Source organism: Copadichromis virginalis, linkage group LG20 (assembly GCF_057382275.1).
Source record: "Copadichromis virginalis isolate Kocher_CV1m ecotype Utaka linkage group LG20, C_Virginalis_male_GT1.1, whole genome shotgun sequence".
Classification (NCBI taxonomy): domain Eukaryota; kingdom Metazoa; phylum Chordata; class Actinopteri; order Cichliformes; family Cichlidae; genus Copadichromis; species Copadichromis virginalis.
In genome coordinates, this window is record NC_140637.1 from 35026005 (window position 1) to 35042592 (window position 16588).

The following is a 16588-nucleotide window of genomic DNA, read 5'->3' on the forward strand; positions in this document are numbered from 1 at the left end:
AATTGTCTTGCGTTTCATGCATGCGCACGACTGGAACGTAAGCGTTTTCGGCCGTTTCAGTGTGGACGCACAACTCTGTGAAAACAGATGAAAACGATAGTGTGGACGCGGAGAGTTTTCAGATGAAAACGCAGTTTTCAAATCTATCCGGGCCAGTGTGGAAGTAGCCTGAAGGAAACCATCACACCCATACAGCAGCAACTAGTCAGTGTGTGTGCTGACCCACCTTAAATCCTTCCTGCTTTCTCTAATGGTACCCTAATTGCAAAAATGAACATTCAGTTCAATTCAAATTTTATTTATGTAGCACCAAATCACAACACCAGTCATCTCAGGGCACGCTATATTTTAAGTTAAAGACAGGAGAATAAAACAGACACAAGACCAACAATCAGATGAATCGAGATGAGCAAGCACTTGGCAACAGTGGGAAGGAAAAACTCTGTTTTAACAGGAGGAAACCTCTGGTAGAACCAGACTGAGGGAGAGGCAGTCATATTTTACTCAACTTGAAAATAGAGACATATAACATAAAGTAAAGTATCAACTGAGCTCAGACATCAAGAAGCTCATTTTAACTCTGACAAACTTGGAAAAAAACACTGAAGCGGGTGCCGTAATCAGCACATTCCAGAGGAAGACTGATCCAACATACTGTGCATGTTCAATGGTAGTTAGATAGCACTCCAAAACCACAAAAATCAAATCCAACTGGGAGAAGAGACAACAGCCAATGACAAACACTAAGATTGGGGCTTAAATACTGGGAGAAAATAAAACTTAAAACAGGAAGTAACACATCGCAGAAATGCTGAACAAAAGCTCAACATAGAGAAACTTGGAAAAGGAACGCTAGGGAAGGCTGGGAAAGTAACCAAAGCAACCAAACACAGAAAAACAAATTCCATTAATACTCAGACTTGATGTTAATAAAAGGCTCAAAAGTCAAACTGCATAAGTCAAAACCGAAAACTCAGCGCACAGACTAAACAGTATACAAAAGGACAAGACACCAAATCCTTCACCACCCAAAAACCAAGGACAATGGTGGTAGTAATAAGAATAAAATCAAAGGGTTGATGATGAGAAAAGTAGTTTTAAGTAGTGTTTGTGAATATGACATCAGTAGCTGTGAAGGTGCGAAGGCTGTTTGTCCACCCTTTGAATCCCCGGTGCTGAGTAGGGGTGGGTTTTTATAATCGATTTATCGATTAAAATTGATTCTGGCTTGGATAACGTGATATCGATTCATTAAAATCCTGAATCGATTTTTTAATATTAATTTATTTTGCCTGAAACGCCAGAATCTCAGGTTAAACCTCACAAAATTTCAACAACCACCAAACAGCTAAGACAGTAAATAAGAGCAGGAACACGGGTCCTGCCCAAAGACGTAAACACAAAGCGCCTTTCTCATCCGACTGCACGGACACGGTCGGGGCTGAAAGCCGACAGCTCGCTGATTCTGATGTTTCGGCGGGTCGAGCTTTGTGTTTACGCCCTTTTTGCGCCAATTCTGAAGCTGCAGGTTTAATTTCTCTCCAAACAATATTGACCGAACCAGCAGCAAAAGAAGACCCAAACTACGCTTCACATAAACATCGTCATGATTTCACTCTGAATTTTGCTGTTTTGCTTCCACCACACTTCATGCACAGCTCCCTCTCTCTCTCTGTACTTCAAGAACAGTTTCCCGTCTAAAAATCTGTTTTCTTCATTATTCGCTTGCTTGTTACGCACAAGTCTACTGTTGTTTACAGGCTGTCAGCCGCTGTTTTTTTTCCTTTTACTTACTTCCAAACAGAAAGCCTCATTTCTTCCGTTCAACAGGTTTCTGAACAAATGTAAACTTTTGGAAATTATGCAAAACGCTCAGCCGTGTCTCTAATAAAACCGCTGTAACTTCAGAGGTGATGTTCATATGTTGATTAATGGTTTTCTTTCATTTTTGATGTACTGCAGAATATTTTTATAAAATCCAGGCCAGGAAAATCACCTTCATGTTTTTCTGTGTTTTATCTTCAGCTACTTTGACACAAAGGCATCTGCTGTGATGCTCACACCTTTGATAAAGTCTTGCGTGTGTCAGCTTCCTTTTTATAGATACAAAAATATGTAAATGTACAGATCTGAATTATAATATTTCTGACTGTCTGAAGCAAAATTTCCCAGATTTAAATCGAATTGAATCGAATCGATTCGGGACCTTGTGGATCGGAATCGAATCGATTCTAGAAATCAGTGACGATACCCAGCCCTAGTGCTGAGGAGAGACGAAAGCTTTAAGCTGTTTAGATGTTCCCTTTAGGCCAGGGTCTAACATAAATAACCATTCAATGAAATACATTAACTTGAGTTCTTAACACGACCGCAGCTGTTTCCAGCTGAGAAATAACTGTGGCTGTGAACCCGGAGAAACTACTAACCTACTAAGTTAACTGAGCAAAGGTGGAGAAATACGACTGATTTGTTCCTGTTGGTGTCACGGACCCGGTTCCGGGGACTCGGGGTTCGTGAACAGTGTGGACCGTAATTGTTATTGTTATTGTTGTTATTATTATTGTTATTAGTGTATTGGATGTATGTTTGCTGCACTGTGCTCTTGTGTTCCATGCTGGTGTGTGTGTGTGTGTGTGTGTGTGTGGGTGTCTGCGGGTGTGACTGAAGGATGAAGGACAGCCACCTGCAGGCCTGATGGGCGTGGCCCTGCCGGCTGCCGGTCACGCCTAGGTTCTCACACACCTGTTTCTGATCAGGCTCGTCGGGGGAGCTACTTTACAGAGCGATGGAGCTTCCTCCGGCGCAGGATCGTTGAGTTAGACTCCATGTCAGTGTTTAAAGTGCTGTTCAGTGTATGCCTGCTGGAGTTGGTGCCATAACGGCTGTGTCTGTTGTTTTTCCTCAGGAGGACAGCGGAACACAGGACTGCAAGACACACGGGGTGTGCGAAGGCACAGGGGCAGAGAGCACGAAATACCAGCACTTAGGAGAAGACACGTCACGGGAGTCGAGGGAGCACTTTTGGAGATTTAATGTGTGGTGTACATTTACCTCACTGTAAATAAACCCACTGCTCATTCCACTAAGTCCAGCGTTTGGGTCCTTTCTCCAACATCCCCCACGGTCTGCCACCCAGACCGTGACAGTTGGTCTCTTTTACATAAAGGTGCATCCTTATTCTTGGATTCAGCATAGCACTGCAGGGGAAGAATAAAGGAGGTTAGAGATGAGGAATAGTGATGTGCCGGATCTTTGAAGTGAACGACGCAAGCCGGCTCCTTATTGGGAGCCATGGTTTGTTTTCTTTCTCTCGCCCTTTTTTCCCGCTTCACTCTGCACGCGAGCCTTGTGCTTGACCTGAGCAGAGGGGGGAGGGGCGGTAGTTACACTCGCAGTAGCACAGGAACAGAGCGGGAGGGACAAACTCCGAAACACGTAGAAACTCCACAACACGTACAAAACACAACAGAAGTGCTCCAGGATGCTAGGGCGCAGTGTTGAGCTTTTGTTACCGAGTGGCTACACAAGCCAGGAAGTACCACTGACCGGATTTGGTGTGTGGCAGTAACAGGTAAATGAACATTTTTTTTAAATTATTTGAATATATATGAGAGCTTTTGTATAAATAAACAAACCATACACATATGCTTTCAATTGTGTAATTTAAGTGATGTAGTAGCTCTGTTTTGAAGTTCAGTTAATGCTAGAAATGTGTTTTGGAGTTTGTACGCGCTTTGTCTCTAGGGGCCACCGCATATATTTATATATAAACATATATAAATAAAACCATGGTTTTTTTTACATTAGTAATTCTTTTTGTGCATAATTTTATATTGTTTGTTACGATCCAATGTTGTCAGTGTTTTGTGTTAGGCGTGACTGTTATGTGAGCATAGGGACCATTAGGGAGTTTTGTTTGTTATTTTTGGCACTGCTCACTGCTGAAGCAAATAAATGGCTGCTTAGCATTTTTAAAAGAGATTGTTGTTTGTGTTCTTGCTTGGGTGGAGTGTGGTGGGCCAATGTTTTGTTGCGTTCAGGACACGCCTAGCCCTAGAACGTAACATAAATGGGGGCTCGTCCGTTGATAATACATTAATTAAAGCAACAAAACAACCTGAAGATCCAGTTGGGAGCCGAAAGAGCTGGCTCTCTAAAAAGAGCCGGAAATCCCATCAGTAATGAGGAAGAAGAGGAAGGTGTCGAGTTTAACATATAAAGAAGAAGAAAAGAAGAAAGAAGATGAGTATGAAGTATGAAGACACAGTAGAAACACATCGATGAGGAGAAGTCACACAGAAATGCAAATATTTAAATCTAATTGGAGAAAAACAGCCAAAGTGAGTCAGAAACAAAGGACAGACTGATAAGTGACTACAGCCAGCACTGCCATTTTAGGAGACTTACTCACTCGTCTTCTTTTCCTCTTTCCAATCATGATCTTTATAGCTCAGTCGCTGCCTTTGTCTTTAGATCTGCTGCCACATGATAACAACATGCAACACAGACACTTTAAATCGAACCACAAAAAGAGGATTTGGCATCAGGTCTCAGATCGGTGTGAATCACAGAGAAGCTCCCGCTAAATGTGAGATGATGGCAGGCAGATGAAGAACATGTTCTGACACAACCTTTTACCAACACTTGTGTTAACAAGAAGAGACCTCAAACAGAACCAGGATCAGACAGGGACAAATGTAGCTGCTAAAACTGGTGGATCTAAATCTTCACCACAAAGTCCATTCACATACAAGAAGAAGGGGACTGAGTGGGTCAGCGCTCAGGGCACAGAGACTAAATCAGCCTTAAACACACCATTTATTTCCATGGAAAAAGGCAAAACCAGAATTACAAATACAATTTCAAAATACCCTATACAATAAAAAGAACGTTCTCAATGCACTACAAACCCTGCCGGCAGAAATAAATATACACTATGCAAAAAAATGCTACAATGTTTCCCATACACTAAAATTTCCCCCACAGTCCCGTAATCCCACAGTCCAACCACACTCGGGTAAATCTGAAAAAAAAAGAAAAAAAACCCAGGAGAGGAATTCCTCTTCCGGGATGGAAATCACGCCAAAAAACCAAGGAGGAGGCTCCTGTCGCAGACCTGTCTCCTCCTGACAGCGCGTCACTGCACAGTCCAGCCACACACCTGAACACGGCCTCCCTCATAGCACCGCCAGATGCAGGCAGAGACACACCCCTGCCCTGCTGTGGATTTCACGTGTCACCTCCCACTGTCGCTATTCCTGCCGTCGGGACGCCGTGTTCCGCTGGCCGGTCCGTCGCCGAATGACTTGTGGCACCCCACAGTGCGAGAGCGAAGTGCTCTAATCCGGTTGTTCAGTGATGACGCGACGAATCCTACTTCCAAGCCTAAAGTAGTCTGTGTTTAATGTGCCTTTTGTGTTGTTAACATGTTTAATGTTTTGTATTTTCTTATATTTGATCTCAAAAAGCTCCTAAAACAGTCGGTGATCACTGTTGACCTCCCTCGGCTTTTATTACCGCTAATCATTTATTTAAGCTCAGTTTTTAAAACCTTAGGGTGTAACTACAGCCCAGCCCATGCAGCAGTATATGAATGACTAACCTCGTATTGTGGATGGATTATCTCAGTTGTTCTCCTGGCTGAAGTTTGGTCCTTTTACAGCATCCTGCCATGCGATTACATTTGTTCCTGACCACCGAGAACACTCACGTTAACTTTTATCGAGTGGAAAAAAAGTTAGCTTGTTTATATTATGCTAACATAGCTGTGTCGCTAGCGGTCACGTAGCACATCATTATATACCAGCTAGCCCAACTTCAGTAACCCTACAAACGTCACTGCTGTTTAGTTTTCTGTCTTCATTTATGCTGGAAGTGATAACAGAGCTGTACGTTTTCATTTGTTTCCAATACCCCGCAGTCAGGACATGCTATATTGTATTTAGATAGAAGCTCGCGAGCTAACTTCTAACTCCGTTAAATGTCATAAATTCCGTTTTCATGGATGCCTGGATGTTAAACTCAATTGTTACACCTGGTAGAGCAGAACGCTGATCATTTTATTAAAGATGAAAGACTTTAGACAGTTTTTCAACTCTCAGTAATGCCATAGTGATCGTTTGATATATGGACCTGCAGCAGAGTTTAGGTCCAGACACGGCTAGTGACGTCAGACTGAACAACCGGATAGGGTGATATGGTACTACAAGGTCATTAAGATAAGATGGGGCCTGATTATTTAAGACCTTGTATATGAGGAGCAGGATTTTGAATTCTGGATTTAACAGGAAGCCAAAACAGGAGAAATCTGCTCTCTTTCTAGTCCCTGTCAGGACTCTTGCTGCAGCATTTTGGATTAACTGAAGGCTTTTCAGGGAGATTTTAGGACTTCCTGATAATAATGAATTTAGAGCAATAATGAGAATCATCAGTAAAAAGGAGCAGAGCTTCTCTGTTATGGTGCCATCCTGTGCTGTAATGCCCTTTTCTCTGCCTCTCTCATTTTCTCCATGAGTCTGTGTGTGTGTTTGTTCATGTGTGAAAGCATGACCCCTCCTTACTTTACAGTGGCCTCCGGGATCCCCGCCTTCCTGCCACACACACCTAGGATAATCACCCCCTGCTAATCATCTGGCAATCAACAGGCTCCTTTAAAATCTGGGGAAGCTCCTTCAGTCTTTGCCTGAGCGTTGAACCTGTTGTGGTAGTTAGTCACCCACATGCTCTAAGTCTGTTTACCTGTTGTCATGCTTGCCTTCTTTTTACTCCTCATCCCTTCTGCAGAGGTTTTTGTGTGAAAGCTGGAGTGGAAAATCAGTATGGTGGACTTTGGCATGTGGCGAACAGAGGACTTGATTACCTGACCAACCTCCTTCCTGCAGCTATGTGCTTGAGAGACGGTGGATTTGTCCCTTCTAAAAGAAATAAACTCAATGAACTTCATTTCTGAGACCCATTTTTGAGTGCCTTTAACTATGAGCTGTCTGGATACATCTTTAGCTGCTGAACCTGGCTGAATCTTTACAAAACTGGACCTACCGAACGCATACCATCCAGTGCGCATCAAAGATGGAGATCACACTGATCTCCATCAGTGGAAGACAGCATTTAATGCTAAACTGGGACACTTTGAATACCTGTTCATGGGCATTGGACTCACAAACTTAAAAGGCTTGTCTTTGTATATCTAGATGACATACCTATCTTTTCACGAGTCCCACATCCATCTGGTCCTGCAGCGCCTCCTGGAGAATACTTTTTTTGTAAGCGGAGAAAAGTGTGAGTTACACCCACTCTGTCTCTTTATTGGGCAGATCAGGGCAGTAAATGACTGGCCCACACCAACCAGAAGCAGCGCCGATGCGTCCTCACTCAAGGAACTGTTTGCAGAGGATTCTCTTCTCTTTACATTGAAGATCATTTCACTTTGAGTCATTACACGTTAGGTCTATGCCACGTGTGGCTTCTGGGTAACAGTGTTGATCTGTGGTACAGGTTACTTTATACCACATTTACTACTCACAGCTGAGACTTTTCTGATGTGGAAATCTTAGTATTTTATCTCTTATTTAATCAGATTCCTCCTGAATTGGACCTGTGGGAGCTGATCTGACCTCCACACATGTTGCACTGCAACTTTGTCTAGACACCCATTAAGTACTTCGACTGACTGTCAATCCAAGTCAGGTCTATTTCCGTAACCAACTCTCCTCTCTGTTTCTCTTTTCTATCAAACGTCTTCCTGTCTCACCCACGCTCTCACCACCTTCTCTCTCTCCGGAGGCAGAAACTGGAGGAGATAATGGAGGATCACAAATTAAAGCTGAGACCTAATGAACACACACACATATTAATTTGGTCCGAGTGAGTCACACTCAAAGCACTTAGCTTAGTTCAATCTAATCTGAGTTTAAGTGTGACGGACAGGAGAACGTTCTCCTCTATCCTTCCATGCTACATGTCGTCCATTTAAATAAATTAGATCTGAATCGTTAACATTTCTATCAGACAAGCTCACTGGTTTAAAAGAAATATAAAAATGTGTGTAGACCAAAGATTTCCTTACTTTCATGTTAAAGAATGAACCGAACCAATCGAAGTAGAAGTCTCCTTTGGTCATATCCATAATGCATGGTTATTTATTTGACATCTGAGCTGAATAGCAGACAGACTTTAAAGAACCGAGGAGTTCTTCATGGCAAACAGTAGTTTTATTAGGTATCAGTGGACTAGATTAAAGTATTCATCATATATAAATTATTAATGTGTACTTTATGGATTTTGTCAGCACAGGCTGCCTCATCCAAAAATGACCTTTTCATTTTCTCTGTGCTCTAGTTTCATAAAGCTCTGCATTGTCAGAATGAGATAAACTTAACACCTGCCAATGAAAATAATCTCATATCTGCTGACACTCTGTGCTTTCCTGAGGATTTTTGGATACATCAGCTCCTCACTGATAAATGGTCAGTCTGTGGGTCATCTCGAAGACGTGATATCAGTGATCCAGTGTGTCATTCTGTGCTGCACTGTGAGCTGCATTCAGACAGGATTAGTGTGTGTGTGGAGGTCAGATCATTTTATGTCTGCAGTGAAGATGATAATCCTGTCCACATCAGCCCTGGCTGTGTTTTATATCTATAACCCTCAAGATGTTTCCCACACCTGTGCAGACAGGGGTGTGTGTGTGTTAATGCATTACTTTAAAATATGTGGAGACTGCTTCAGTCATATCTGACTTTGCTGGATGGGGGAAGGCAGAAAAAGACACTAAAGTATTTGGGATGACTTGTCTTAGGAAAAGGCACTAAAACATACAACATAAAACATCCTTCCACACAATAGGTACGTGCTGTGCCCGTAAAGACTTGTTATAAATATAATGAAATACAGGAATTAGTTGCTGAGCACAACATTTGAGCAAACAACGACAAATATTATCAGGTCCATGAGACAATTTAATTTGGAATTCAACTTTATTTATACAGCGCCAAATCACAACAACAGTAGCCTCAGGGCTCTTTATATTGTAAGGTAGACCCTACAATAATACATACAGAGAAAACCCCAACAATCATATGACCCCCTATGAGCAAGCACTTTGGCGACAGTGGGAAGGAAAAACTCCCTTTTAACAGGAAGAAACCTCCGGTTCAGGGAGGGGCGGGGCCATCTGCTGTGATTGGTTGGGGAGAGAGAAGGAAGACAGGATAAAGACATGCTGTGGAAGAGAGACAGAGATTAATAACAGATATGATTCAGTGCAGAGAGGTCTGTTAACACATAGTGAGTGAAGAAGAAACACCCAGTGCATCATGGGAGTCCCCCGGCAGCCTACGTCTATTGCAGCATAACTAAGGGAGGATTCAGGGTCACCTGGTCCAGCCCTAACTATATGCTTTAGCAAAAAGGAAAGTTTGAAGCCTCATCTTGAAAGTAGAGATAGTGTCTGTCTCCTGAATCCAAACTGGAAGCTGGTTCCACAGAAGAGGGGCCTGAAAACTGAAGGCTCTGCCTCCCATTCTACTTTTAAATACTCTAGGAACAACAAGTAGGCCTGCAGAGCGAGAGCGAAGTGCTCTAATAGGGTGATATGGTACTACAAGGTCATTAAGATAAGATGGGGCCTGATTATTTAAGACCTTGTATGTGAAGTGCAGGATTTTGAATTCTGGATTTAACAGGAAGCCAATGAAGGGAAGCCAAAACAGGAGAAATCTGCTCTCTCTTTCTAGTCCCTGTCAGTGGGGACAAAGAATAACATCCCCGAACCCCCACCCAGAATCATTGATGGGGATCCTGCCATCACTGGTCAACGGATTCTGGAGTCACGCTGTCAGGGCTGGAGGTTTCAGCATTTGGTGGAGTGGGCTAGTTCTGACCCTGAGGAACATTTCTGTGTGCCATCCCATTTCATCTTGGACCACTTACCATTTAGGAGTCAGTTGAGGAGACTGTCTTGAGACTTCCATCACTGTTGTCCCATACCATTAGTCATGGAGAGTGGGGTCAGGTCAGGTAGTAGCCAGGACACAACACCGGCATATCAATTTAGTAATCCAGGCATTTTGCTTCATTACTGACATAGGGCTGGATCAGGTGGACCCTAAGTCCTCCTTTAGTTATGCTGCAATTGGTCTAGGCTGCTGGGAGGATTCTCATGATGTTTGTGCGTTTGTTTTTCAGTTGGTGTTTATACACCACTCTGCATTTAATCATTAGTTATTATTCATCCCTGGCTCTCTTCTATAGTCTTTGTCCTGTCTTCCTCCCCTCACCCCAGCTGGACCATTGGGGTGAGGGGAGGAGCCTGAATCTGCTGGAGCCACCCCATATGGAAAAGATATATATAAATCTTATAAAGTTTTTATCTGTCTTGTATGAAACTTGTATGAAAAGCATACAAGAGTGAAAACACATATAAGATCCCTTGAAAAATTATATAATGAAACTTGTATGTTTTGTATACTTACTAAAAATATATATGAAAGTAATGAGAAAGTGGCCACTTTCATGAGTAAATCATATATGTTTTTACTATTTCATTTCCATATGGGACATTCTCATAGGGGTTGTATGAGCGTTCTTTTTTTTGTCCTGTTCTCTTTCTATTATTATAGGGCCTTTACCTTTCAATATAAGGCACACTAAGGCAAGTTAAAAAGTAGAATGGGAGGCAGAGCCTTCAGTTTTCAGGCCCCTCTTCTGTGGAACCAGCTTCCAGTTTGGATTCAGGAGACAGACACAACTGTTGTTGTCGTTTGGTACTATACATATAACATTGAATTGAGTAGAATTGAAGATTATATGACATGAAAGAGTCCTTTGAACTGTCTTGAACATATTACAGGCTAGATTATTAAAATCTTTATCCAATTAAACAAAACTGAGGTCATCATCTTTGGGTCTTCTACATCTAGGTCAGTTCGCCCCATATTTAAAAACTCATGCAAAAGACCTAGTTTTGTTTTGCTTTGACAAAAAAATTTGTTTTGTTGTCACAAATAGTTGATCTTTTTATGTTATTCATGATCTCGAGAAAGTCATCCATGCCTTTATTACTTCACATCTGGATAACTGTAACTCCATCTACCTCCATCTCCTTGCAGATGGTGCAGATTGAGCCGACTGCTGTCTGCTGCACATCACTCCAGTGCTGTGCTCTCTGCACTGTCTTCTTGTCCATTTTAGAATTCATTTTAAAATTTTACTGATGGTTTTTCGAGGCTCATCATAGGCCTGCCTGTAGATTGTGTTACAAATCTTATTCATTCACATTCGGGTCTCTCACATCCACTGGCAAATATCTCTTACATCTTTCAAGGTCACGCCTCAAATAAAAACCTGCTGCGCTGCGAGTCTGGAATCAGTTACCACTTGATGTAAAAAGAGTGCCCTCCTTCTTTGCCCTTACATGTGGGATCAAACCCACCTTTACTCTTTGGGCTTTCAGCCCACCAACCTCTCGTGTTGTTATAGCTATAACTCTGTTTGTCTCCTGATGTGTTTTTGTGTTTATGTATCTGCTTATTGTTGAAGGCCTCTTAATTCTGTGTTGTGTGTCCCCTTCTGATTTTTTTAATGTAATTACATGTTTGTGTATATATACACTGTAGGTATAGCTACTTTGTACAGTGAAAGCTGGGTTTTAAATCTGATTTAGAATTGCATTTTATTAGTGCAGATTAGTGTGTACACACTTCATTTGACTTTACAGATGATAATGTGAAATCACAATAATTGATTACACAGCGGTGGAGAGTAGACTTTATCACAGTAGATGTCTTTCTGAAAGCGCTGTAACTAAGTTTAAGAATATAATCCACCCACTGTTATCATCTTCAATGTCCTGTACCAACACAGAGCAGAGCAGCTATCTGAACGCTACTCCAACAGAAGTCAATTATCTTGTTAATAATTTCACCTCCTCACTACGTACGACTCTGGATATTGTAGCTCCTGTGAAAACTAAGGTCTCTAATCAGAAGTACCTGACTCCGTGGTATAATTCTCAAGCACGTACCCTAAAGCAGATGACTCGTAATCTGGAGAGGAAATGGCGTGTCACAAATTTAGAGGATCATCATTTAGCCTGGAGAAATAGTTTGCTGCTTTATAAGAAAGCCCTCCGCAAAGCCAGAACATCTTACTACTCATCACTGATTGAAGAAAATAAGAACAACCCCAGGTTTCTCTTCAGCTCTGTAGCCAGGCTGACAAAAAGTCAGAGCTCTGTTGAGCCAACCATCCCTTTAACGTTAACTAGTAATGACTTCATGAACTTCTTCACAAATAAAATTTTTATCATTAGAGAAAAAATTACCAGTAATCATCCCACAGATGTAATATTATCTACAGCTACTCTTAGTACCATTGATGTTAAGTTAGACTCTTTTTCTCCAATTGATCTTTCTGAGTTAACTTCAATAATTACTTCCTCCAAGCCATCAACGTGTCTTTTAGACCCATTCCTACAAAACTGCTCAAAGAAGTCCTGCCATTAATTAATTCTTCGATCTTAAATATGATCAACCTATCTCTAATAATCAGCTATGTACCACAGGCCTTCAAGCTGGCTGTAGTTAAACCTTTACTCAAAAAGCATCTCTAGACCCAGCAGTCTTAGCTAATTATAGGCCAATCTCCAACCTTCCTTTCATATCAAACATCCTTGAAAGAGTAGTTGTCAAACAGCTAACAGATCATCTGCAGAGGTTTATTTGAAGAGTTTCAGTCAGGTTTCAGAGCTCATCACAGCACAGAAACAGCTTTAGTGAAGGTTACAAATGATCTTCTTATGGCCTCTGACAGTGGACTTATCTCTGTGCTTGTCCTGCTAGACCTCAGTGCAGCGTTCGATACTGTCGACCATAATATCCTATTAGAGCGATTAGAACATGCTGTAGGTATTACAGGTACTGCACTCCAGTGTTTTGTATCATATCTATCTAATAGACTCCAGTTTGTGCATGTAAATGGAGAGTCCTCTTCACACACTGAGGTTAATTATGGAGTTCCACAGGGTTCAGTGCTAGGACCAATTCTGTTTACATTATACATGCTTCCCTTAGGCAGCATCATTAGAAGACATAGCATACATTTTCACTGCTATGCAGATGACACCCAGCTCTATCTGTCCATGAAGCCAGATAACACACACCAATGAGTTAAACTGCAGGAATGTCTTAAAGACATAAAGACCTGGATGGCCGCTAACTTTCTGCTTCTTAATTCAGATCAAACTGAGGTTATTGTACTCGGCCCTGAAAAGCTTAGAAATATGGTATCTAACCAGATTCTTACTCTGGATGGCATTACCTTGGCCTCCAGTAACACTGTGAGGAACCTTGGAGTCATTTTTGACCAGGACATGTCCTTCAACGCACATATTAAACAAATATGTAAGACTGCGTTCTTCCATTTGCGCAACATCTCTAAAATTAGAAATATCCTGTCTCAGTGTGACGCTGAAAAACTAGTTCATGCATTTATTACTTCCAGGCTGGACGACTGTAATTCATTATTATCAGGAAGTCCTAAAAACTCCCTGAAAAGCCTTCAGCTAATCCAAAATGCTGCAGCAAGAGTCCTGACAGGGACTAGAAAGAGAGAGCATATTTCTCCGGTTTTGGCTTCCCTTCATTGGCTTCCTGTTAAATCCAGAATTGAATTCAAAATCCTGCTCCTCACATACAAGGTCTTAAATAATCAGGCCCCATCTTATCTTAATGACCTTGTAGTACCATATCACCCTATTAGAGCACTTCGCTCTCGCTCTGCAGGCCTACTTGTTGTTCCTAGAGTATTTAAAAGTAGAATGGGAGGCAGAGCCTTCAGTTTTCAGGCCCCTCTTCTGTGGAACCAGCTTCCAGTTTGGATTCAGGAGACAGACACTATCTCTACTTTCAAGATTAGGCTTAAAACTTTCCTTTTTGCTAAAGCATATAGTTAGGGCTGGACCAGGTGACCCTGAATCCTCCCTTAGTTATGCTGCAATAGACATAGGCTGCCGGGGGATTCCCATGATGCATTGAGTTTTTCCTTTCCAGTCACCTTTTTCACTCACTATGTATTAACAGACCTCTCTGCATTGAATCATATCTGTTATTAACCTCTGTCTCTCTTCCACAGCATGTCTTTTATCCGGTCTTCCTTCTCTCACCCCAACCGGTCGCAGCAGATGGCCGCCCCTCCCTGAGCCTGGTTCTGCCGGAGGTTTCTTCCTGTTAAAAGGGAGTTTTTCCTTCCCACTGTTGCCAAAGTGCTGCTCATAGGGGGTCATATGATTGTTGGTTTTTTTTCTCTGTATCTATGAAGCGCCTTGAGGCGACTTATGTTGTGATTTGGCGCTATATAAATAAAATTGAATTTAAATTGAATTGAATTAATGTGCATACATAGTACATGTATGCATCCAGTTAACACACGTGGAGTTTTCACTTCAGTAATCATGATGCAAACATCTGCATTATAATTAGGTCAACGTTTGACCACTAGAGGGCGTCATAACTCCAAAACAATGTGATATAGCTCAGTGGTTCTCAAACTTTTCACAGCAACGACACCTCATAAAATAAATGGCTCTTGAAGTACCATCCTAATGACCGACATTAAAGTGCAGTAGTATAGGCCTGTTTAACACCACATACAGTTTACACAAGACACTTTTATTTCTTATATCAATGTTATTTATTGTAAATGTCATAAACAGGATGTGACACGTGATAATAATAACAACTGTACTGCATTAAAACATTGACAGCAGGTGGGATAGCCAATCTTTAAGTGCTGATGTATGAACCCTGGATGACTCCAAACTACTCTGCATTTATTAAGGCTGTTGTGTTTTTAACATGTTTTAGTGTTTTGTTTCTTGTTCTATTTAATCTGAACAAGCCCCTAAAAACAGTCAGTGATCACTGTCGGCCTCTCGGTTTTTATCACCACTGTTAATTTTAAAGCTCAGTGTTTAAACCCTTAGGCTGTAACTCCAGCCCAGCCCATGCAGCAGTAGAATCTTATATTGCAGTTGTTCTCCTGACTTGGTCCGTTTACAGCATCCTGCCATGTGATTGCATTTGTCTCTAACCATCAGGATCCTTCACGTTAACTTTTATGAGTGGAAAAAAGTTAGCGTTCATCCTCCAGCTTCACTGTTTATGTTATGCTAACATAGCTGTGTCACTAGCGATCACGTAGCACATCGTTATATACCAGCTAGCCCAACTTCAGTAACCCTACAAACGTCACTGCTGTTTAGTTTTCTGTCTTCATTTATGTTGGAAGTGACAGCAGAGCTGTATGTTTGAAATTTTGCTGTTGCGGCTAAGCTGCAGGAATGTTGGCTTCACGACCCTCCTTCGTAGTTCGTGTACGTCAAAGCTCCGTTTGCTCTTCGTGGCGTTTCAGCCGACAACACCAAATGTGGGGGCCTTGCTGGATCCACTGTCCACCCACCATGTGATGACCCTCTTCTGGGATCCCCCCAGCCAAGGGAAATACACAGCTCTCAATACACCGCTGCTGCGGCGCTACTCCCTCTTTTACATAGAGCGGGCCATGAAACTCCTCTCTCTCTCTCGGGCGTGGGTGATGGTGCCGCTCTCAAGCTCATGGAGAGCACGCTGTCCTTGCTAGGAACGGATGACGGCGGATTCCTCTTCACTCACGTCTTTCTCCGACAGTGGCTTGGTATGACTTGACCTCGCCAACTCCCCGCTGCTGGCTGCAAAGGATTACCCCCCTCTCGCTGAAGAAGCTGATCGCATTCAACTGGCTACCAGGAGCTTCGGCATCCGGGCGATAGTTCCCGACTCACCGACAGCATCTCCTGCGCCCACACCGATTCTCCTGGGAGCCTCCAACTCATCAATTGTGGCTGGCATCGTGGCATGGTGGAAAAGGGCAGTGTCTTTACCATCTGCGTGACAGCGCTGTGGTGCCTTTGCAGTTTTAAGTCCCAGGGAAACAAGCCCACCAGCATTCTGTAGCAGCCGTGGCTGCTGGCCATAAGGAAAGGCTGCTCTTCATAGAGGACTCGCGCTCGAGGAGCTCTTAAGCTAAAAATAAGCTTCCTAAAATAAGCTTTAAATTATTTTAGGAACAAAATCTGTCTGAACCTTTGGAGGAAATATGAAATATTAAGTCCAGTTTCCACCAGGATCACCTACAGTAACATCAGGATGATCACAGCAAATTGGTCATCAGCTGGCAAAGCTAACAAGGGTTTAACCTGCAGTTCACATGAAAGAGGCTGGGCTGGCAGCATCTGACCAAACATTATTGAGGAGTGGCATAGCTGTAATAATAGAAAGATGTGAAGATGTTACACAGACTACAGACTGAAGGCAGGACAGCAGTGTCTGGTTCAGAGTGATTAAAATTGAGCTCTTTATAGCCTTCAGTCGTTCAGACTGTAAAAGAGCTGGTTTATGAAGAAGTTTAGCATATTTGTAAGAAACCTGGTAAAAATGAGGACTGTGAGTGAACAGACTGGTCAATGTCACAGCTCGATCAAAGGGATTTTTAGTTTTTATTCTCTCAGCTGGAGTTTAACACTCTGAAACAATAAAAACTGTAATCAAACTCA